General features: G+C 44.2%; 1 protein-coding gene and 1 long non-coding RNA gene across 4 annotated transcripts in view; one reads left to right on the top strand and one right to left on the bottom strand.

Annotated features, from left to right (window-relative positions):
- Window positions 1–1,833, bottom strand: part of srbd1 (S1 RNA binding domain 1) — a 332,566-nt gene extending 330,733 nt beyond the window's left edge. For all 3 annotated transcript variants that reach the window (XM_068045198.1, XM_068045197.1, XM_068045199.1), the window contains exon 1: window positions 1,718–1,833. The gene's annotated coding sequence lies outside the window, so the exon portion shown is untranslated. The remainder of the gene's footprint in view (window positions 1–1,717) is intronic.
- Window positions 1,834–2,121: 288 nt separating this feature from the next.
- On the top strand, window positions 2,122–15,357 carry LOC137376510 (uncharacterized). The gene is made up of 2 exons (XR_010976264.1): window positions 2,122–2,191; window positions 12,290–15,357. It is a non-coding gene; the product is annotated as an uncharacterized lncRNA (long non-coding RNA).
- The last annotated feature ends 7,287 nt before the right edge of the window (window positions 15,358–22,644 follow it).

The following is a 22,644-nucleotide window of genomic DNA, read 5'->3' as shown; positions in this document are numbered from 1 at the left end:
ACTGGCTCTTTTCAGGGGGAGCATATACCAAATCACGTATTTTACAGTGCACTTCTGGATGCAGTCAATAGATGAAAGGGCCAACAAATCCATCATTCTACAGCAAACCTCAGTGCCTAACACAATTAAGCTTCATTCTGACAGACCTCCCCATCAGAGACAAAGGAGTCTGCCTCCTTTCAGATCGACCAGGATCAAGTGTCCATCTCTTGAGGCAGACAGAAGAATCCATTTCCCAAAGATATGCCTCAATTAACTGGAGAGGGAGGGACAGAAAAACCTAGCCTCATCTGCACAAAGGACGAGCAGCAACAAAAGCATAGTAGCATTCCTGAAAGTTCAATGTCTTGTTATGTCACCCATGTAGCTATACACACTCCTCCCAACAATGCAATGACATACAGAAACAAAAAGCATCGTGGTTGTCTATGACCATCACTCCACTATACAAGTACTCTGAAAACAGCCAAGATTGATTAATTCATCTTCCCTCAGTCAAACAGTTCCAACTCGATTTCAAGTCTGCTCCATCTGGATAGATTTTGATACCAGTGAGCAATCTCAGAATAGTAAAAAGAAAAAGTAGAGAACTAATTTTCAGTTTGAACACAGGCAGAAAACTGGCAGTTGCTGACAGGCTGACCATTATACACTCTACCCAATTTTGTGTTTCATTGACATCAGTGGGAGGAGCTAGGCCATGCAGGGATTTGAAAACAAGGACATGAATTTTTTAAAAATCCAGGCATTGCATAACCAGGAGCAAATATAGATCAGCAAGGACAGAGTCATAGAGTTATACAGCACAGAAACAGGCCCTTCAGCCCACCGTGTCCATGCTGGCCATCAAACCCATCTATTCTAATCTAATCTAATTCAGAGGTGATAGGTAAATGGGAACTTGGCAAGCATTAGCACACACACAGGTTTAGAGAGTAGAACATGGGAGCCCAGCCAGCAGTGTGTTGTAATAGTCAAATATAGAGGTAACAAAGACACAGATGAGGGTTTCAGCAGCAGATGAGCTGAGGCAAGGCAGAGTCAAGCAATGTTCTGAAGATGGAAATAGGCAGGCTTAATGATGGTGTGGATATGTGGTTGGAAGCTCATCTCAGGGTCAAATAGGACATCAAAGTTGCAGTCTGGTTCAATTTCAGACAGTTGCCAGGAAGAGAGATGGAGTCAATAGCTAATGAATGTAGGTTGCGTCAGGAACCAAAGACAATGGCTTTGGCCTTCCCAATATTCTAAGCAATGGAAATTTATCACATTCAGGATGTCAGGCAGGCAGACTGATAATTTAATTATAGCGGAAGTGAGGTAAAGCTGGGTACCATTCAGCATACATGTGAAAACTGTGTTTTCAGATGCTGGTGCTAAGGAACAGCAAGTAGATCAGAATTATGAAGCAGGGCAAGGATGGATCCTTGGAGTAACAGTGTGGAAGCAGGAAGAGAAGCCACTGCAGCTGATTCTCTGGCTATAAGCATCAATGAAGAATACATGTTGCCGTTGGTTTATGCTGTGGGTTGGTTGGAGTCGGGTTACACAACACCTGAACCATAAACCGCATCCCGACATACACAGGGCTTATGTCTTTGAACACAAGAGAATATTGACCCTCCCCCCCCAAATAGACACCATTACACTCCACCATGTGCTCTTTTACCAGATGCTACCGGTCATTGAAGGAGACACCAGCACATTTCAAATTTACCAAGGATTTTTTTTCCACAAAGCCTCAGTAGCTCCGCGCCGCCGCCTATCGGGACGCTATTCTTCCAGTAGCAGCCGCTCCCTTCAAGCCAGCTCGCGCCACAATGCCGGCTTCCCGTGACGTCACCGCTGTCCACTGGACTGCCTCACCAGCATTCGCAATCAGGGGTGTAATCTGCATTTTATTACAAAACTTTTCGTTTTCTAAAACATACATTGCACATACTCTCTGACAATAACGTATAAAGTATTAATTATTTCTTTACAAAGTTTATTGAACAAAATTTCATTTTGAGCGTTCCTAAAATAAAGAATAAATTCAATCACACCCCCCTCCCTATCCTGCGTGAATTCTTCTGGTGACCTCTCACCCCACCCCGGAAATTGCGCAGGCGCATTGGGGGAGCTGTTTGTTGGTGTTCTGCGGGAGTTATGGAGATTGTGTTCGTTGGTTTCATCTCTGTTTCGCTGCTGTGTAAGAGCACAAATACTCTTCGGGATGACTTGCTGAACTAATTCGCAATTTGACTGTTGCAATGCACTTCTGCCTGGTTTCCCATATGTTATGGTCCCGCAACTTGAGCTCATCTAAAGTTCGGCTGCCTGTGTTTTAATTTGCGTCATGTCCAATTCACCTATTACCGTTGTGCTTGTTGACCTACATTGACTCTGGGTTAAGCATCACTGGATTTTAAAATTCTCAGCTTTGTTTTAAAATCCTTCCATGGCCTCCCCCCTCCCTCCTCCCTATCTCTAATCTATTCCAGCCCATAACCATCTGAGATTTCTGCACTCCAATTCTGGCCTCTTGAGCATCCCCTAGTTTAATTGCTCCAACATTGGTGGCTGTGCCTTCAGCTGCCTAGGCCTTAAACTTTGGAATGCTTTACCTCTTTGACCTAGCTTTTGGTCATCCACTCTAATATTTTCTTTTGTAGCTTCTGTCAAATTTTGTTTGATAATGGCCCTGTGAAGTGCTTTGGAACATTTTACTACATTAAAGGAACATAGGAAGATAGGAACAGGAGTAGGCCGTTCAGCCCTTGAGTCTGTCCCACCATTCAATGAGATCATAGCTGATCTGTGGCCTAACTCCATATACCTCCCTTAATATCTTTGTTTAATGAAAATCTATCTATTCTCAGATTTAAAATTAACAACTGTTCTAGCTTCAACTGCTGTTTGTGGGAGAGAGTTCCAAACCTCTACCACCCTTTGCGTGAAGAAGTGCTTCCTAACATCTCTCCTGAACGGTCTGGCCCTAATTTTTAGACTATGCCCCCTAGTTTTAGAATCTCCAACCAGTGGAAATAGTTTATCTTTATCTAGCCTGTCTTTTCCTGTTAATATCTTGAAGACTTTGATTAGATCACCTCTTAACCTTCTAAATTCTAGTGAAAACATGCCTAACTTGTGTAATCTCTCTTCGTAACTTAACCCCTGTAGTCCAGGTATCATTCTTGTAAACCTATTTTGCACTCCGTCCAAGACCAATATATCCTTCCTAAGGTGTGGTGCCCAGAATTGCTCACAGTACTCCAAGTGGGGTCTAACCAGGGTTTTGTACAGCTGCAGCATAACGTCTGTGTCTTTATACTCCAATCCTCTAGAAGGGCGGCGCAGTGGTTAGCACCGCAGCCTCACAGCTCCAGGGACCCGGGTTCGATTCTGGGTACTGCCTGTGTGGAGTTTGCAAGTTCTCCCTGTGTCTGCGTGGGTTTTCTCCGGGTGCTCCGGTTTCCTCCCACAAGCCAAAAGACTTGCAGGTTGATAGGTAAATTGGCCATTATAAATTGTCACTAGCATAGGTAGGTGGTAGGGAAATATAGGGACAGGTGGGGATGTTTGGTAGGAATATGGGATTAGTGTAGGATTAGTATAAATGGGTGGTTGATGTTCGGCACAGACTCGGTGGGCCGAAGGGCCTGTTTCAGTGCTGTATTTCTAATCTAATCTAATATAAAGGCTAGCATTCCATTACCCTTTTTGATTATTTTCTGCACTTGCTCTTGGCATTTTAAAGATCTATGCACCTGAATCCCCAAGTCTCTTTGGACATCCACTGTACTTAATCTCTTCCCATTTAGAAAGTACCCTGCTCTATCCTTTTTTTGGTCCAAAATGGATAATCTCACGCTTGCCCGCATTGAAATCCATCTGCCACAGTTTTGCCCACTCACCTAGTGTGTCAATATCTCTTTGCAATTTTATGCTATCATCTAGACTGTCTACAATGCCGCCTAACTTTGTATCGTCAGCAAATTTGGATATATGACTTACTATACCATCATCCAAGTCGTTCATGAATAATTGAGGCCCCAACACAGATCCCTGCGGGACACCACTAGTCACATCCTGCCAATCGGAGTACTTACCCATTATCCCCACTCTCTGTCGCCTACCACTCAACCAACTTCCTAACCATGTCAATAATTTACCCTCAACTCCATGGGCTTCTACTTTAGTTAACAGTCTTTTTTGTGGGACTTTATCAAATGCTTTCTGGAAGTCCATATAAATAACATCCATAGACATTCCCCTGTCCACTACCTTAGTCACTTCTTCAAAAAACTCAATGAGATTTGTCAGGCATGACCTTCCCGTCATGAATCCATGCTGACTGTCCCTGATTAACTGAAATTTTTCACAGTGTTCAGCCACCCTATCCTTGATTATAGATTCCAGCAACTTGCCCACCACAGATGTCAGGCTAACAGGTCTGTAATTTCCTTTGTTCCCCCTTTCACCCTTCTTAAAAAGTGGAGCGACATGTGCAACTTTCCAATCCAGAGGGACCACTCCTGAATCTAGGGAACTCTGAAAGACTATAGTTAGTGCATCTACAATGTGCTCCCCTACTTCCTTTAACACCCTTGGATTGAAACCGTCAGGTCCTGGGAATTTCTCTCTCTTTAGTTCCATTAATTTCCTTGTTACTGATGTTTTACTTACGTTAATTGTATTAAGTCCCTGTCCCCTATCGGCTATTAATTTTTTCGGGACTTCTGGCAGGTTACCCTCCTTTTCAACTGTAAATACTGAGGCAAAGTAATTGTTCAACATATTTGCCATTTCCCCATTATCAATGACAATATCTCCATTTTCAGCTTTTAGTGGGCCTACATTGCTCTTGACCACCCGCTTTCCCTTTATGTAAATATAAAATTTCTTCTTATTGATTTTGATGTCCCTTGCAAGTTTCCTTTCATAATCTGTTTTAGTAGCTCTTATAAGCTGCTTTGTGAACCTTTGCTCGTCTTTGTATCAATCCCATTCGGCTGGATCTGTGCTGCGCTTTGCATTTTTGTAAGCCCTTTCTTTTAGTTTTATGCTATCCCTAATCTCTTTAGTTGTCCATGCTGTTTTTTCTGTGAAGTGGAGCTTTTTCCTCTCCAGGGTATATACTCGCTCTATTTTTCATTAAATGTTTCTTTAAATATTCTCCACTGTTCTTCAGTCGTTTGACCCATTAACAGATCTACCCAGTTTACCGTGGACAGTCTCTGTCTCATCCAATAAAGTCAGCCTTACCCAAGTCTAAAATTCAAGTAGCTGATTTGTGCTTTTCACTTTCAAACGCTACCTTGAATTCGATCATGTTGTGATCACTATTTGATAAAAGTTCACACACAGGCTACTAATTAAATTTGGCTCATTACTCAGAACTAAATCTAATATTGCCTGTCCCCTTGTTACATCTAGGACATATTGCTGTCGGAAACTATCCTGGACACATTCCAGAAATTCACTTTCTTTCTGACAGGTGCTAGTCTGCCTCTCCCAATCTCAATCTATGTGTAAGTTAAAATCCCCCATTAGTACTACTCTGCCTTTGTTACACACTTGCCTAATTTGTGCATTTATACAATCTAACACCTCAGAACTACTACCAGGGGGTCTATACACAATACCTTAGATCCTTTTCTGTTCCTCAATTCCACCCACTGGATGCTTTCCCCTCATTATATCCTCCCTCACCAATGAGGTAATATTTCTAATCAGTAAAGCTACTCCACCCCCTCTGCCATTTTCTCTGTCCCTCCTGTAAACTTTATAACCAGGTATATTTAGTTCCCAGTCCCGACCATCCTGCAGCCACGTCTCCGCAATGGCCACCACATCATAATTTTCCATTTGAATTTGCGCCTGCAGCTCATCTAGTTTATTCCTTACACTCCGTGCATTTGTATATAGAACTTTTATTTGGGCTATACCCCCTAACCTGCCCCTCAGCACTGATGCTTTATTCGCCTGTTTATTATTTCTCTCTCCTGGTTTAACCAGTATACTTCTTGCAGTTTGGTAACAATCAGCCTCACCACTAACCTGCACTCCTACCTTCTCCTTTAACTTCCTGTTTTTCCAGGCAACTGAACCCCCCCCCCCCCCCCACTATTTAGTTTAAAGCCCTATCTACAGCCCTGGTTATACGATTCGCCAGGACTCTGGTCCCAGCATGGTTCAGGCAGAGCCCGTCCCATCGGAACAGCTCCCTCCTTCCCCAGTACTGGTGCCAATGTCCCATGAAAACCCATTTCTCCCACACCAATCTTTGAGCCACACACTTACCTCTTTAATCTTATTGACCATTTGCTCGTGGCTCAGTTAGTAATCCGGAGATTATTACCTTTTTCGTTCTGGTTTTTAATTTAGCCCCTAGATGCTCATATTCCCTCAGCAGAACCTCTAACCTCGTTCTATCGATATCTTTGGTGCCTACGTGGACCACGACAACTGGATCTTTCCCCTCCTACTCCAAGTTCCTCTGCAGCCCAGATGAGATATCCTGTCCCAGGTAGGCAATAGAGCCTTCGGGACTCTCGATCCTGGCCACAGAGAACAGTGACTATGCCCTAACTATACTATCCCTGATTACAACTACATTTCTCTTTTCTCCCCCCACTTGAATGGCTCCCTGTACCACAGTGCTGTGGTCAGTTTGCTCATCCTCCTTACAGTCCCTGCTTTCATCCACACAGGGAGCAAGAATCTCGAACCTGTTGGACAAGGACAATGGCTGAGGCTCCTGCAGCACTATCTCCTGGATCCCTCTACCTGCCTAACTCATAGTCACATCCTCCTGTCCCTGGCCACTGGCCGAATTCAAGGTAGTTAATCTAAGGGGTGTGACTGCCTCCTGAAACACAGCTTCCAGGTAACTCTCCCCCTCCCTGATGTGTCGCAGTGTCCAAAGCTCAGACTCCAGCTCATCAACTCTGAGCCGGAGTTCCTCGAGCAGCCAACACTTGCTACAGATGTGTTCACCGGGAGCCACAATGGGGTCCACCAGCTCCCACATCATGCAGGTACAACACATCACCTGGCCCTGCATCTCTAATTCATATAGTTAGATTTTAATTTGTTATTTAAATTTCTGACTGGTCTTTAGTTTTTTTTTAAAACCCCTTTAGTCATTAGTTTATATACTTAAAAATCAATCAAGTCTTACTCTATGTTGATTCAATTAAATTAAATAAAAAACTTACCTGAATACTGACCCCAGCTGCTCTCTGTTTCCCTGCTCTCACTGTTCAATGTGACGTCACTCTGATGTCACTTTTTGATTTTTTTTTTTCCTCCACTCCTCGGGCTCCGCTCCTCTCTGTCTCTCTCCCACACGGATTTTGGCGCGCTTTTTCAAACCTGGTAACAGAACGATGGGTGATTTTTAAGGAGGAGATGATTCAGGTACAGGCTAGGTATATTCCAAAAACAGCAAAAGATAGGAACCAAAGCCAGGACTCCTTGGATGACTGGGGAGATATTGAATATGATGAAACAAAAAGAGTGTATGATGCATGTCAGGTGAATTCTTCAAATGAGAACTAGGCCAAATAAGGGCATCCAGGGCAATTAAGGATGGGCAACAAATACTGGCCTTGCCAGTGATTCCCTCATCCCATGAAATGAATAAAAAAAGTTAACAAAAAAGGTAATCCAAAATTCTTCCACCGGAATGTAAATAGTAAGAGGCAGGGCGGGATCTATTAGGGACAGATAAGGTGATATATGGTTAGAGTCTCAGGACAAGGCAAGAATACTTAAGAGTACTTGTACTGGTGTTTACTAAGGAAGAGGATGCTGATAAAAAGCAATAGAAGTGGAGATGGTAGAGGTAATAGGTGGGGTGAAAACTGATAGGCAGGATGTATTGGAAAAGTCTGGCTATGCTTAGAGTGAATATGTTGCCTGGTCCAGATGGCTTGCATCCCAGGTTGCTAATGGAAGTGGGAGTGGAGATAACAGAAGGGCTTGCCATAATCTTAAATCTTCCCTAGATATGGGGAGTTGCCAGAGGATTGGAGATTGCAAGTGTGACATCCTTATTGAACGAAGGGTGTGAGGACATTCCTAGTAACTACAGGCTGGTCAGTTTAACAGAGTGCTGGGTAAGGTTTTAGAAACAATAAGCAGGGAAAAAATCAACAGGCACTTGAGGATGTTTGAGTAAATTAAGGAGAGCCAGCACGGTTTTGTAAAAGACAGATCATACTTGACTAATCTAATGCATTTTTTGATGAAGTAACAGAGAATATTGATGAAGGGAATGCAATGGATGTTGTTCATATGGATTTTAAGAATATGTTTGACAAAGAACCACATAAAAGGCTGGTTATTAAAATTGAGGCCCATGGAATAGGAGGGTTAGTGTCAGGTTGGATAAAAAATTGACCTAAGGACAGAATACAGCAAGTCGTGGTAAATGGTTGTTTTTCAGAATGGAGGATATTGGACAGTGGTGTTCCCCAAGGTTCAGTGCTAGGACCGCTGCTTTTTTCAATATATATAAATGACTTGGATATTGGGATACAGAGTAAAATGTAAAAATTATCGTTGATACGACAAACAGGATGATACTAATCGACTGCAACAGGATATAAATATGCTAGCAGAATGGGCATACAATTGGTAGATGGAATTTAATACAGAGAAGTGTGATGTAGTGCAATTTGGCAGAAGGGATAGGGAAAGGCAATTTAGACTTAATGGCACAGTTCAAAGGAGTGTGCAGGGACAGAGGGATCTTGGGGTTCATATGCACAGATCCTTGAAAATGGCAGGACATATTGAGAGAGTAGTTAGCAATGCATATGGGATCTTCAGTTTCATAAAGAGAGGTATTAAGTACAAAATCAGGGACGTTATGCTGAACATTTATAAAGCTCTGGTTAGGCCACAACTAGAGTATTATGTCCAGTTCTGTCACCACAATTTAGGAAGGATGTGAGGGTCCTTGAGAGTGTGCAGAGGAGATTTACCAGAATGGTTCCAGAGATGGGGGATTTCAACGACAAGGTTAGGCTGGAGAAGCTGGGATTGTTCTCCTTGGAGCAAAGGAAATTGAGGGGAGATTTGATGGAGGAGTACAAGATTATGACAGGTTTAGATAAGGTAAACAAAGAAAAACTGTTCCCATTAGCTGATAGTACAAGGACTAGAGGACACAGATTTAAGATCTTGGGCAAGAGATGCAGGGGGGATATGAGGAAGAACTTTTTGATGCAGTGAGTGATAATGACCTGGAACTCATTGCCTATGAGGGCAATGAAAGTGTAGATGATCAATGCTTTCAAAAGGAAATTGGATAGGCACTTGAGGGAAATAAACTTGCAGGGCTACAGGAATAGAGTTGGGGAATGGGACTGACTGGACTGCTCTCCAGAGAGCCGGCATGGACTCGATGGCCCGATTGGCCTCCTTCTGTGCCGTAATGATTCCATGACTAATTGGCTTGGTGTGTAAGTATTACATTACTCTCACTTGGTTTTGTAAGATGGTTCAGAGCAAGCTGAATTGGCATCTTTAAAACCTTATGGGGTGGACATTTGTCAGTGTGTGGATTAAGGATGGAGGTGACATTACGGCTAAAATGATTGCCCGAGCCAGGAGGCCCAAGGTTCACCGAAATTGGGCCTTGAGCCTCCGCTAAAAAACATGGGCATGCAACTGGTGTCTGTTGCACCCTTCTGCTGCTTCAAATTTCAGATCACTTGCCATGCTAGCAATGACTGTCAGGTGAGTGCTGGTGGAAGGGGGTTGGAAAGGAAAATGAAAAGGGGACTGATCATGACCCAGCTACTGCCATTTGGAAGATGAGTTGACAGCCTGAGATGAATCTTCCTGGGTGCTTCGAGGGGCCAGTGGCATAGATGTTCAGAGCACTGAACCAGCATGCACAGGCAGCTCAAGGGTTGGCAGGGTGGTAATTCTGGTGGCTCCTCTGCAGAGCCAAGCCAGAAGTTACTTGTTTAATGGAGAAGCAATCACATGGTGTGGATGGGGCCATGGATAGGCCAGCATAGGCTAGGTGGTGTTTGTGGAGCTAGGAGGAGCATGAAAGCTGCTTCTGGTGCCACAAGGATCCTGAACATAACCTTCACTTACCTTTTTCTGGAGCAGCCAGCAGCAGTTCTTTTAAGGATCGCTGCCTAGGCCACTCAACATGAGTTTCACAACTGACGTTGGACCCAAATTTACATATTAAAGTAGGGTCTCACCAAAACAAGTGGGCACCTTGGCCGTCCATTTCCACCATGGATCATAAATGGAGGAGGCTGTATCGGGAGTAGGAATGAGTTAGTAAATGGTGCACTGCCACTTTGGCCCACTTCCATCCCATTCCTGGTGGTTGAAGGTGCTGAAAATTGCTGCCCATGACTTTCAGAAGAAAGCAGAGTTTGGACCAGAAAAACAGTGGGATGACCAAACTACAAAATCTTACATATTGTGTTCTACTAACCGTTGTACAGTTTCACATCTGCTTAGAAATTAACTACAGCTCTGACTAAATTAAACAGCTGTCCTATGTGATTTGTTTCTACCTTGACAAAATTATCAACTTTTTTCTAAGCAAAAAACAATTAGCAATCTCAGACACTAACAAACAGCTAACAAATTCTTAAAAGGCTTTTATTTTATAGTAAATCTTAATGCTTTACAGAAGGAAAATTGCCCAAAGGCAAGATTAATGCAGTTTCCAATGCAATTTACATATATTTCTTGTAATGGTTTACATCATGAGAAATTGTATAACATTTCAGGTATAAACAAGGTACAATTAAAAACTAACTGATTTAATAAAAGCTATTTACACTACAGGGTGAAATGTGAAACCTCACAGTGCAGGTGAGGCCTTGCATACACTCACTTCATGCTGTGCAAGTGGCAGTAATGGAAAATCATAGGCAAAGCTCTTGCAGTACTGAGATTCTTACTGGCTGTGTGCAAGAGGCTGCTAGTGCTGGCATGTTTGTGAAAAATTTACCCCTAAGTTTTGTATTTGTAGTCTTATACGGACACAGGAATAGAGGTTGACTTTATGTGATGTGTAAATTTAGTGATGGCGAGTCAGTAGCATGTTTTAAATTTCTCCATTGGCTTGAAATTGAACAAAATCAAAATCTATCCACTGTCTTATATTTGAGTTTTATAGTTTTCCTTTTTTTTTCTAATTGTGGGAAAAAGTTTTTGTCTTGTGACAAATAGAGAACATTTCTATCATTTATGCCATACTGTTTCAAAAATTATTTTAAAATTGAGTTGCTGCAACCTCCCTTTAAGATATGCATTCACACTTTAAATAGTGGCCCAAGACTCCTGCTTACAATTGCAGTCTAGGTGGGTGGGCAGCCTACTGCAAAACAAAAATCACAGATCCTATTATAATGAGGCCTGCCAATTAAAATCATTCAGGCCACACCTTGTTACTGGCTTCCGGGTGTGGTCTGTGCTTTGAATCCTCCATAAATTTATCCTGCATCCCAGTAAAATCAATCCCATGTTATCTGAGGCAAAGCAGGACATAGTGATTGATCTGGCAATTAAACAACTAAGAGAGCTTTGTTCTAGAAGTTCAAACTGTAAGGCTGGAATTTTATGGCCCCCCAACAAGCGGGCTGGTGGCGGGGGGGCGGCATATAATTGAGTGGGAGGTGGGGAGGGGGTGTTCGCGACCCCTCCCGCTGCAATTTTACGCGGGGTGGCGGCGGCAAAAAATGGCCTGTCCACCCCAGGCCAATCAAGGCCCTTAAGTGGCCAATTAATTGCCACTTAAGAGCCTCCTCCTGCCGCCGTGGGTATTTTACCCAGTTGCCTTGCTAGTCAAATATGCAAAAAAGTACTTGAGAAAGACAGAAAGCTGTCAGAGCTGCTGGAGTTAGCAAGATCACTATCCCTTTCAGAGTCCAGAGCTGCTGAATTTGAGGCTACCAACAGCAACAGTCACACTTCAAGCTCAACTCCTATGAAAAGTGTTCACCGCTCATGTGCCAGGAAACCACCTGCAAAGCAATGACAGCAATCTCGCAAACAGAATCGTGACTTGTCCAAGCAATGCTGCCACTGTGGTGGGTACATATCCACACCAGACATTATGCCCTCCTGCTGGCAAGCAGTGTAAGGCTTGTGGGAAAGTCAATCATTTTGCTTGTGTTTGCTGCTCATTGGCAAAATCGACTGTTAAGACCAATACTACCAAAAGGTTGCCACCTACGCATGCCACACCAAAAGGGTGAGAGAATGTAGCCAGTGTAGAGATAGATGACCCTGAATATACTTTTGTGCTCTCTTCCAGACGTAGCAACCAACCATGTGTGACAGTGAGCATTGGCTGCTCAAATGTAAATGCTTTCATAGATAGAGGAGCATCTGTCAACATTATGGGAGATAAAACATTCAACAAACCTCAGGACTGACTTATCCTTTGCAAACCAGGGAATACAAAAATCTTCCCCCACAACAGTAACTTGGGACTTTTGAAATACCAGACACATTCAAAGACACCAGAATGAATGCTGTATTCTATGTCATATCTGGAAGAAGTGACACGCTCACTACTTTCCACATAGCTCTGCCCATGATTGCAGTTAAATACACAGTTCCTACGCTTACCAACAATGTTCTTGAACTGTATGCTGACCACTTCATGAGTATCAGTAATCTGAAGGGTGTTAAATGCAAGCTGCACGTAGATCCCTAGGTGTGTCCAGTCGTGCGTTAACATGTTCCATGTCAGAAAGCAGAGAAGGAACTTCTCTGGAACTGCTGGACCTGGACATCATTGAGAGTGTTAGGGACGAACCAACCCCTTGGGTCTCACCCATACAAGTTGTCAAGAAATTCAACAGCGAGAACAAGATCAGAATCTGCGTTGATATGCGACCACCAAACCAAGTAATACAATGAGAAAGACATTTGACACTGACAATTAACAATATCATAGAAAAAGTGAATGATGCCAAACATTTTGCCAAACTTGATCTCAATGCAGGCTACCATCAAATCAAGCTTGCAGAATAATCAAGGTATCTTACAGTGTTCTCCAATCACATTGGGCTTTTTCAGTACAAGAGGCTCAAATTTGGGGTCATCTGAGCAGCTGAGATATTTCAGCACATGATTTAGTCTGCACTGCAAGGACTTGATGGCATGCTGAATATCAGCGATGACATTTGCATCTATGGTTGCACTGAAAGTGAACTTGAAACCTGCATACCAACAATGTCTTAGCGAATGCAACCTCAACAACAACATGAAAAAAGACAAGTGCCTGTTCAATTAAAGCAGAATCAAATTCTTTGGTCATGTATTCAGCAGTGGAGGAGTATCACCTGATCCACAGAAAGTCAAAGCCATTGCAAACACTGCAGATCCTATGAACAAGCATGAAGTCTGGAATCTGCTTGGGCTCACACATACTGTAGTCATTTCGTTCCTGACCTTGCTACTCTGCCTGCCCCTTACACAATCTGACAAAAGAGACCACTAAGTGAGAGTGGACTAAATCACACACACAGGCTGTACACCAAATCAAACAACAGTTGTCAGTAAGTTGCACAAATGCCTACTTTGATCCCGAGAAAACTACCCAGCTAGTGGTGGATGCGAGCCCGGTTGGCTGAGGTGCAGTTCTCGTGCAGAAAGACATAGCAGGTCACCCAAGAATCGTTGCGATGGCAAGCAAATTGTTAATGCCCATAGAGCATTGATATTCGCCAACAAAGACGTACTCTCAATCACATGGAGCTTCTCTACTTGTATGGAAGCGTGTTTGAAGTGAAAACTGATCATAGGCCGCTAGTGAGCCTGTTCAAAAATCTGAATAGCAAGCCACCTACCTGAATAGAGCTTTGGATACTCAAACTACAAGAGTACAAGTTCTGTGTTAAGTATCAGCCAGGCAAGCTTAACTCAACAGAGTACCTTTCACCCCATCCTTTGCTGACAATCAGTTCTACTAGTCGCAAAGAACAAACTGCTGAAGTCACTCGTGCTACAAGGTCTTCACAGTGTTCAAAATGAGCTCACATTTGCAACCACTTCTGATCTTGTGTTACATGGCAACTGCATTGTCATTCTACAGTTATTGAGAGAATATGTTGTAGAATTAGCATGTGAGGGTCACCAGGGAAATGTCAAAACCAAGCAACTTCTTCAGGAAAAGGCGGGATTCCCGGGAATTGATCACATAGTGGAGCACAAAATCAATCAGTGTTTGCCATATCAAGCAACCATAATGTCAAATCTTTGTGATCTGAACATGTCTGAGCTACCTGCAGTCCCATGAACTGACGTTAGCACAGACTTTCCAGACTTGCTCACTGACGAACATTTGTTTGTTGCAACTGACGACTACAGGAGATTCCCAGTCATAGAAATACTTACGTCAATCTCAGTGAAAGCAGTTGTCCCAAAGCTTGACCAAATTTTTGCTTTGTTTAGAGTTTCTCAAATGATGAGAAGCAACAATCGACACCCATTCAACAGCAATGAGTTCAGTAAATTCATCAACTACCTGGGCTTCACTCAATGAAAAATCACACCCCTTTTGGCTAATGGAGAAGTTGAGAAATTCATGCGTACCATGAAAAACGTGATCCATACAGTTACTGCTGAAAGCAAATTGTGGAAGCAGGAGTTGTATCGATTTATTACGTAGCAAATCCTCACTTGACCACTGGAAAGCGTCCAGTTATGCTCAGCTTAGCACATCCTATGTGCACACATCTTCCTGAGCTGCCCCACAAAGCTAGTGATCAACACGTACGCGAGCATTTTCGAGGACAGAAAGATTGCATGATAGCAAACACAGAGTGAAACATGAAATTCAGAACTGTACCCCTAAAGCCAGGAGACAAAATGCTTGTGAAACGTGATGGTTATGTTGGAAAGCAAACAACCTCCGATGACATCCAGCTATTTGTTGTGACCAACATAAAAGGATCACTGATCACTGCTAAGTGTGGTTTGCAAATCAGCACACATAGCGTGTTATTCTTCAAAGTGTTATGAACACCATCCGCAAGTGTTGCATCCAATCCAGACATCAACACTTCAGATGAACCACGAGTTAGGTGAGACAACACCTGACGTCACATGTCGATATGCTACTCATGAGCGGAAACGTCTGCCATACTTAAGCGATTATGTTACAAACTGAAGTAATATCCAAACAGAACAATGTAAGCAAATCATTGAAACTCTCATTTACAAAGAAGGGGAGGGATGTAGTGTGTTGTTCATTTATTGTTCATTTGATATGTAGTGATTGGTTCATTTGAGGCCCCGGTACATGCTTGGTGTAGCATGCGCAGTGTGCCATTAAAGGGAGTCGATAATAAAGTTTCAGGTTTACAGCAGCAATCCAGAATGTAGAGCCATGTGTTTCTTCCAGAAATTTACAACAGCAGATCTACAATATGAGATTTTACTCTTCTTCAAATTGTGCCATTTCTTTTATGTCCATCTGAGTGGGCAGACGGGACCTTGGTTTTACATCTCATCTGAGGAGGCACTACCCTCAAAATACTTGTGTGATTGAAAGATTGTTTCATCCAAAAGCCTTTCGATAATAAATGCTGCAAGAAACATTTAAGAAAAAAAGAGCATTTTGACCTATTGCAGACTAATCCTATGGGCTCGATTTCGCAGTCAGTGGTGAATCAATGGCATTCGGTATTGACTTTGAAGAAAACTGCCCACAAAGATCTAGCCACCCCTGTAGCATGGAAATCAAAACAGAAAATGCTGGTAATACTCAGTAGATATTAGCAGCATCTGTGGTGAGAGAAACAGAGTTAATGTTTTAGGTCTCTGTAATACGGTCTTCCCCTTTCCTGGCGTCAATTTGAATCTGCTGCCAAGTCAAGAGACTCACCAGGTGTCCAGCAACAGTGATGCAATCAAGCAGGGTAAAGAGCCAATCACAGGATATAAAAGTCACTGAATCCTTTCACATTTAATCTTTAAATTTACAGATCATGAAATAAATGATTGGGACATACACATGGGATTAAGGTAGAAGCTAAAATATCATAAACTTTTAAAGAAATTGGAGAAGTATGTGGAATTTCTCATTTTATTTTTATTCTTTCATGGGAGGTGAGTATCGCTGGAAAGGCCAGTATTTGTTGCCCATCCCTAGTTGCCCCTGAGATGTTGGTGGGGAGCCACCTTCTTGAACCGCTGCAGGCCATCAGTTGTAGATACACCCACAGAGCTGTTAGGGAGGGAGTTCCAGGTTTTTAACCAAGCGACTGTGAAGGAACGGCGATATAGTTCCATGTCAGGATGGTCTATGTGTGGCTTGGAGGGGAATTTGCAGGTGATGGTGTTCCCAACTGGAGACATTTGACAGTTGACATTCAACAAACATAAAAATACTCTTTCAGGGTCAGTCAGGATCTTTAGCAGTAATTGTGAACTTAGTACACCATTAAAAACCCAGTTATACCTCATTCAATAAGATGTAATTTTCTCAAGGCTTTTTACAGGGAGGCTAAGAGTATTTCTAATTGATTGCATTTACGAGGACTTCAACAGTGCACCCTCTGGAGAACTGCAGAATCACAAATAGCATCTTCCAGATTTCCACATTTAACTGAAAATGTGTGGACTCCAGAAGTTGCTGTCAGTTTCAGAGGAATAATGACAACAAATGCTGACAGCTATGCCATCACTACTACTGCAAAATCCAAGCCAATTTTTATTGTCTTCTGTGGAATTATAATATCCAGAGTGCACCATGGTCAACTGTCTACATGGCAACTGCACAGAAGAATCCTTCAAGTGGGCTGAAAGGTTATAGCTTCTGAGAGCTACATTATGGGAGTTTAGTTACCCCTTGCTCCTCTGGGACTAGAATACCGAGTACACTAAAACACTCCCATGTCACATTACAAATAACTATGAAGTACAAGCAGAATAAAAACATTATACATTAATTAAATTGTCTTCAAACTTTAAGTAACTTAAGTCATTATATAACATGCCTCACCTCAGGTTACTTGCATTTTGTTGTAGCACTTAAGGGATTAATTTTTCACTGGGGCTGGAAAAGAATACTTGTGATATACTTTGATGCTGCGTATGAACATTGCAGCTGGAGTTGAGGTGGGAATATGGGAAATGATTACATGTTCAAGGTACTGATCACCAGAGATTCGATGCAAATGCTGCAAACCCTTCCTGTAAGGTAAGATTTTAAAAAGCTTGCAATGTAAATAACTGAGAAGAAATTCTGGAGAACAAAGTTACTTGTATATTAAGCAAGTTTTGTAAAGTGGGAGGCAAGTATTATAATAGATTATTTTGGTGGAGCTCTATAACCATTCTTCTTCTTTGGCCTCCTTGTCTCGAGAGACAATGGATAAGCGCCTGGAGGTGGTCAGTGGTTTGTGAAGCAGCGCCTGGAGTGGCTATAAAGGCCAATTCTAGAGTGACAGACTCTTCCACAGGTGCTGCAGATAAAATTGATTGTCAGGGCTGTTACACAGTTGGCTCTCCCCTTGCGCTTCTGTCTTTTTTCCTGCCAACTGCGAAGACTCTTCGACTCGTCACACTTTAGCCCCGCCTTTATGGCTGCCCACCAGCTCTGGCAATCACTGGCAACTGACTCCCACGATTTGTGATCAATGTTACAGGACTTCATGTCGCGTTTGCAGATGTCTTTAAAGCGGAGACATGGAAGGCCAGTGGGTCTGATACCAGTGACGAGCTCGCTGTACAATGTGTCCTTGGGGATCCTGCCAGCTTCCATGCGGCTCACATGGCCAAGCCATCTCAAGTGCCGCTGGCTCAGTAGGGTGTATATTCTGGGGATGTTGGCCGCCTCAAGGACTTCTGTGTTGGAGATACGGTTCTGCCACCTGATGCCAAGGATTCTCCGGAGGCAGCAAAGTTGGAATGAATTGAGACGTCGCTCTTGGCTGACATATGTTGTCCAGGCCTCGCTGCTGTAGAGCAAGGTACTGAGGATACAGGCTTGATACACTCGGACTTTTGTGTTCCGTGTCAGTACGCCATTTTGCCACACTCACTTGGCCAGTCTGGACTTAGCAGTGGAAGCCTTTCCCATGCGCTTGTTGATTTCTGCATCGAGGGACAGGTTACTGGTGATAGTTGAGCCTGGGTAGGTGAACACTTGAACAACTTCCAGAGCATGGTCACCGATATTGATGGATGGAGCATTTCTGACGTCCTGTCCCATGATTTATTTTATTTAGAGATACAGCACTGAAACAGACCCTTCGGCCCACCGAGTCTATGCCGACCATCAACCACCCATTATACTAATCCTACATTAATCTCATTTTCCTACCCCATCCCCACCTTCCCTCAATACCCTACCACCTACCTATACTAGGGGCAATTTATAATGGCCAATTTACCTATCAACCTGCAAGTCTTTGGCTGTGGGAGGAAACCGTAGCACCTGGCGAAAACCCATGCGGTCACAGGGAGAACTTGCAAACTCCGCACAGACAGTACCCAGAATTGAACCCGGATCGCTGGAGCTGTGAGGCTGCGGTGGTAACCACTGCGCCACTGTGTTCATTTTCTTGAGGCTGATGGTTAGGCCAAATTTGTTGCAGGCAGCCGCAATCCTGTCGATGAGTCTCTGCAGACACTCTTCAGTGTGAGATGTTAATGCAGCATCGTCAGCAAAGAGGAGTTCCCTGATGAGGACTTTCCGTACTTTGGTCTTTGCTCTTAGACGGGCAAGTTGAACAACCTGCCACCTGATCTTGGGTGGAGGAAAATTCCTTCTTCTGAAGACATGTACGCATGTGAGAGCAGCAGGGAGAAGATCCCAAACACTGTAGGTGTGAGAACACAGCTCTGTTTCACGCCACTCAGGATAAGGAAAGGGGTCTGATGAGGCGCCGCTATGCTAAATTGTGCCTTTCATATTGTCATGGAATGAGTTGATGATATTTAGTAGCTTTGGTGGACATCGATCTTTTCTAGTAGTCTGAAGAGACCATGTCTACTGACGAGGTCAAAGGCTTTGGTGAAATCAATGAAAGCAACATAGAGGGGCATCTGTTGTTCACAGCATTTCTCCTGTAGCTGGTGAAGGGAGAACAGCATGTCAATGGTGGTTCTCTCTGCTCGAAAGCCACACTGTGCCTCAGGATAGACACACTCAGCCAGCATCTGGAGCCTGTTTAAAGCGACTTGAGCGAAGACCTTCCCCACTATGCTGAGCAGGGAGATTCCACGGTAGTTGTTGCAGTCATCGCGGTCACCCTTGTTCTTATAGAGGGTGATGATATTGGCATCACGTATGTCCTGTGGTACTGCTCCCTCGTCCCAGCACAGGCAAAGCAGTTCATAGAGTGCTGAAAGTATAGCAGGCTTGGCACTCTTGATTATTTCAGGGGTAATGCCGTCCTTCCCAGGGGCTTTTCCCAGGAGTACAGTTCCAGATACTGCTCCATCCAGTGGTCCATTTGCTTGCGTTGGTCAGTGATTGTGTGCCCTGATTTAGATTTGAGGGGGGCGATCTTCTTGATGGTTGGCCCAAAAGCTCTCTTAATGCCATCATACATTCCTCTGATGTTTCCAGTGTCGGAGGCCAGCTGAATATGACTGCATAGGTGTTGCTAGTGGTCATTTGCGCAGCGCATGGCTGTTCTTTGTGCAGCGTTTCTGGCTGCTTTAAGTGCGACGGATGTTAACTCGCTGGGGGCTTTCTTGTAGTTCAGCAGTGCAATGTGCTCAGCGGCTATGACAGGTTCCAGCTCTTCAAAGTGAGATTGAAACCTCCCAGCTCACCCCCTTGCACCCCCTTTCCCCCCCCTTCGCACCATCTTCCCCTCGCACCCCCTTCCCCTGCACCCCCTCCCCTACCCCCGGCAGCCCCCTTCCCAGCTCCCCCTCGCACCCCCTTCCTTCCACCCCTTCTCACTGCACCCCTCCCCCTTGCACCCCCTCCCCCTCGCACCCCCTCCCCCCTCGCACCCCCTCCCCCCTCACACTCCCTTCCCCCCAGCTCCTCCCACCAGCATCCACCTATCCCTGAGCAGGGGCCCTAACAACCCCGCTTCCTTGTGGACGTCTCAGGAGAGATCAAGGCTAAGGGAGTAAACCCTAACAGAAAATCCGTAGCGGAACCCCGAATGCGGTCATGTGTCACCTCTGGCATGTTTCCGGCAGTTCCTGCAGCCATACCGGTGCCAAACGTCATGGTCTGCACTCCTTTGGACCCCACCAGGATGGCCGAGAGGGGGGTTTTGATGCTTGGGCAACTCACAACCTCCATACATCCACCCAGGCATGCGCCATGGAGAGGTCACTCCATAGTCACCTCACAGCGACCAAAACAACACGGAAGGCAGCAGTTACGGGTGATAAGTCCAGCTCAATTGGCATAGAGATTGGACACCACAGGTTGCCTTTGTTGGGGGAAGAGGTCATTGCATCTCACTGGATAGCTACTGCCCGCCTCAAACCGGGCAGACCCCGGTCAGTAAGGTTCTGTCCCGCCACAGTCCACCTGCTTCAATGGGTGCTTGGAGCTCAAGGTCATTGCCCAAAAAGTGGACTGCAACACCGCATCAAACAGCACGACCAATAAAAGAAAGAAGGTACCAGCCCTTCGTTTTGCAAGCTGGAACGTCAGAACTATGTGTCCTGGCCTGTCGAAAGACCTTACACAAATCAACAATTCTCGGAAGACCGCCATCATTAACAACGAGCTCAGTAGACTCAAAGTGGACATTGCAGCACTTCACGTGACACGCCTCCCTGCGAGCGGATCTCTAAGAGAGCAAGGCTACACCTTCTTCTGGCAGGGTAGGGATCCTGAAGAACCAAGACAGCACGGAATGGGCTTTGCCATCAGAAACTCTTTGCTCAGCATGGTAGAGCCACCCTCAAATGGCTCGGAACGCATATTGTCCATCCGACTGCTCACCGCCTCTGGTCCAGTACACCTACTCAGCATCTATGCTCCAACACTCTGCTCCCCACCTGAAGATAAAGACCAGTTCTACGAGGAACTCCATAATATCATTAGTAGCATCCCCAATACCGAACATCTGTTCCTGCTGGGGGACTTTAATGCCAGGGTTGGGGCCGACCATGACTCATGGCCCTCCTGCCTTGGGCGCTATGGTATTGGAAGGATGAATGAGAATGGACAGAGACTGCTTGAGTTGTGTACCTATCATAATCTCTGCATCACCAACTCGTTCTTTCATACTAAACCCTGTCACCAGGTTTCTTGGAGGCACCCAAGATCACGTCGTTGGCACCTGCTGGACCTCATCGTCACAAGGCGAGTCTCTTTAAACAGTGTTCAAATCACACGCAGCTTCCACTGTGCGGACTGCGACACCAACCACTCCCTGGTGTGCAGCAAGGTTAGACTCAAACCAAAGAAGCTGCATCACTCCAAGCAGAAGGGCCGCCCGCGCATCAACACTAGCAGAATTTCTTATCCACAGCTGTTACATAAGTTTCTAAGTTCACTTGAAAAAGCCCTTCAAAACACTCCTACAGGGGATGCAGAGACCAAGTGGGCCCACATCAGAGATGCCATCTATGACTCAGCAATGGCCACTTATGGCAAATCTGTGAAGCAGAATGCAGCCTGGTTTATAACCATTAAGTATTGTAATATTACCATTGTTGGCAGGTATGGTCAGTTCCTCCCCTTTTCCACTCTCGTATCACTGTTAGAAACTAAAGGCTTGCTCGGGTCTGTAAAAAACCCCAAGCCCGACCCAGCCCGAGTCCTTCCATTTTTTCCTGCTTCCTACCCGACCCAACCATTAGTTAACTTACCTTCCATTTTTCAATTTGTTGCTGATCTGCACAAGCTTAAAATAAGTGTAACAAAACCACCTTTCTAGTCCAAAAAGTAAATTAACATTGGAACGACTTACCTGTGAGAGAGTGTGTCCGAGCTGACCTGACCCGAGCCCAAATGCCGGACCTGGAAGTGCAACCCGACCCAACCCGCACCCGACACATGTCGTCAGGTCCCGTCGGGTTCGGGTAGGCGGCCTTTATTAGAAACCCCACAAAAACTTATACCTTGTTCAGTTAGGAGCAACTCCGTTTTTAATGGTGATCTGAGTAATAACGATTGCTGCACAACAGTTCTGGCCCTGAAAAAATAATTCTGTATTTGTGGAGTGTTGTTAAATGTCTCCATTATAATTAATTTCTAGATTTTTTGAAGTAAATTTAAAAAAAATATTTTTTCATGTTTTTTCATGGCATTTTAGCTTCTATCTTCACCCCTCGTCTATGTCTGAATTTTTATTTTTCTTTATGTAATTTTTTTTTAAAAGTGACTTGATTTTAGTCTTTTTCATTTCCTGCTTGACTGTCTGTGATAATTCTTTAATGTGATTGGCTGCTTGAGCAGCTTGATGACACCACTGCAGTTCCACACTGGAAATCCCCATTAATGAACGCTACAATTCACTACACAGCAAGAGATGTAAAGCTCTCTTCACGGATATTGCTACATCTCTCAGCAAGGCTTTCTTCGAGGTCAGCGATGAGAGCCCTTCCTTTGCTGCTGATAGCAAAATCCAGGCCAATAACTTTCCATCAGGAAATTTTGTGACCTCCCAACAAGTTTGTAATCTTTATATACTTAAGACTTATTTAAGGTTTAAGTTATACAGTGTG

The sequence above is a fragment of the Heterodontus francisci genome, chromosome 13, assembly GCF_036365525.1.
Source record: "Heterodontus francisci isolate sHetFra1 chromosome 13, sHetFra1.hap1, whole genome shotgun sequence".
Taxonomy (NCBI): domain Eukaryota; kingdom Metazoa; phylum Chordata; class Chondrichthyes; order Heterodontiformes; family Heterodontidae; genus Heterodontus; species Heterodontus francisci.
This window is presented reverse-complemented; position numbering and strand designations above follow the sequence as displayed.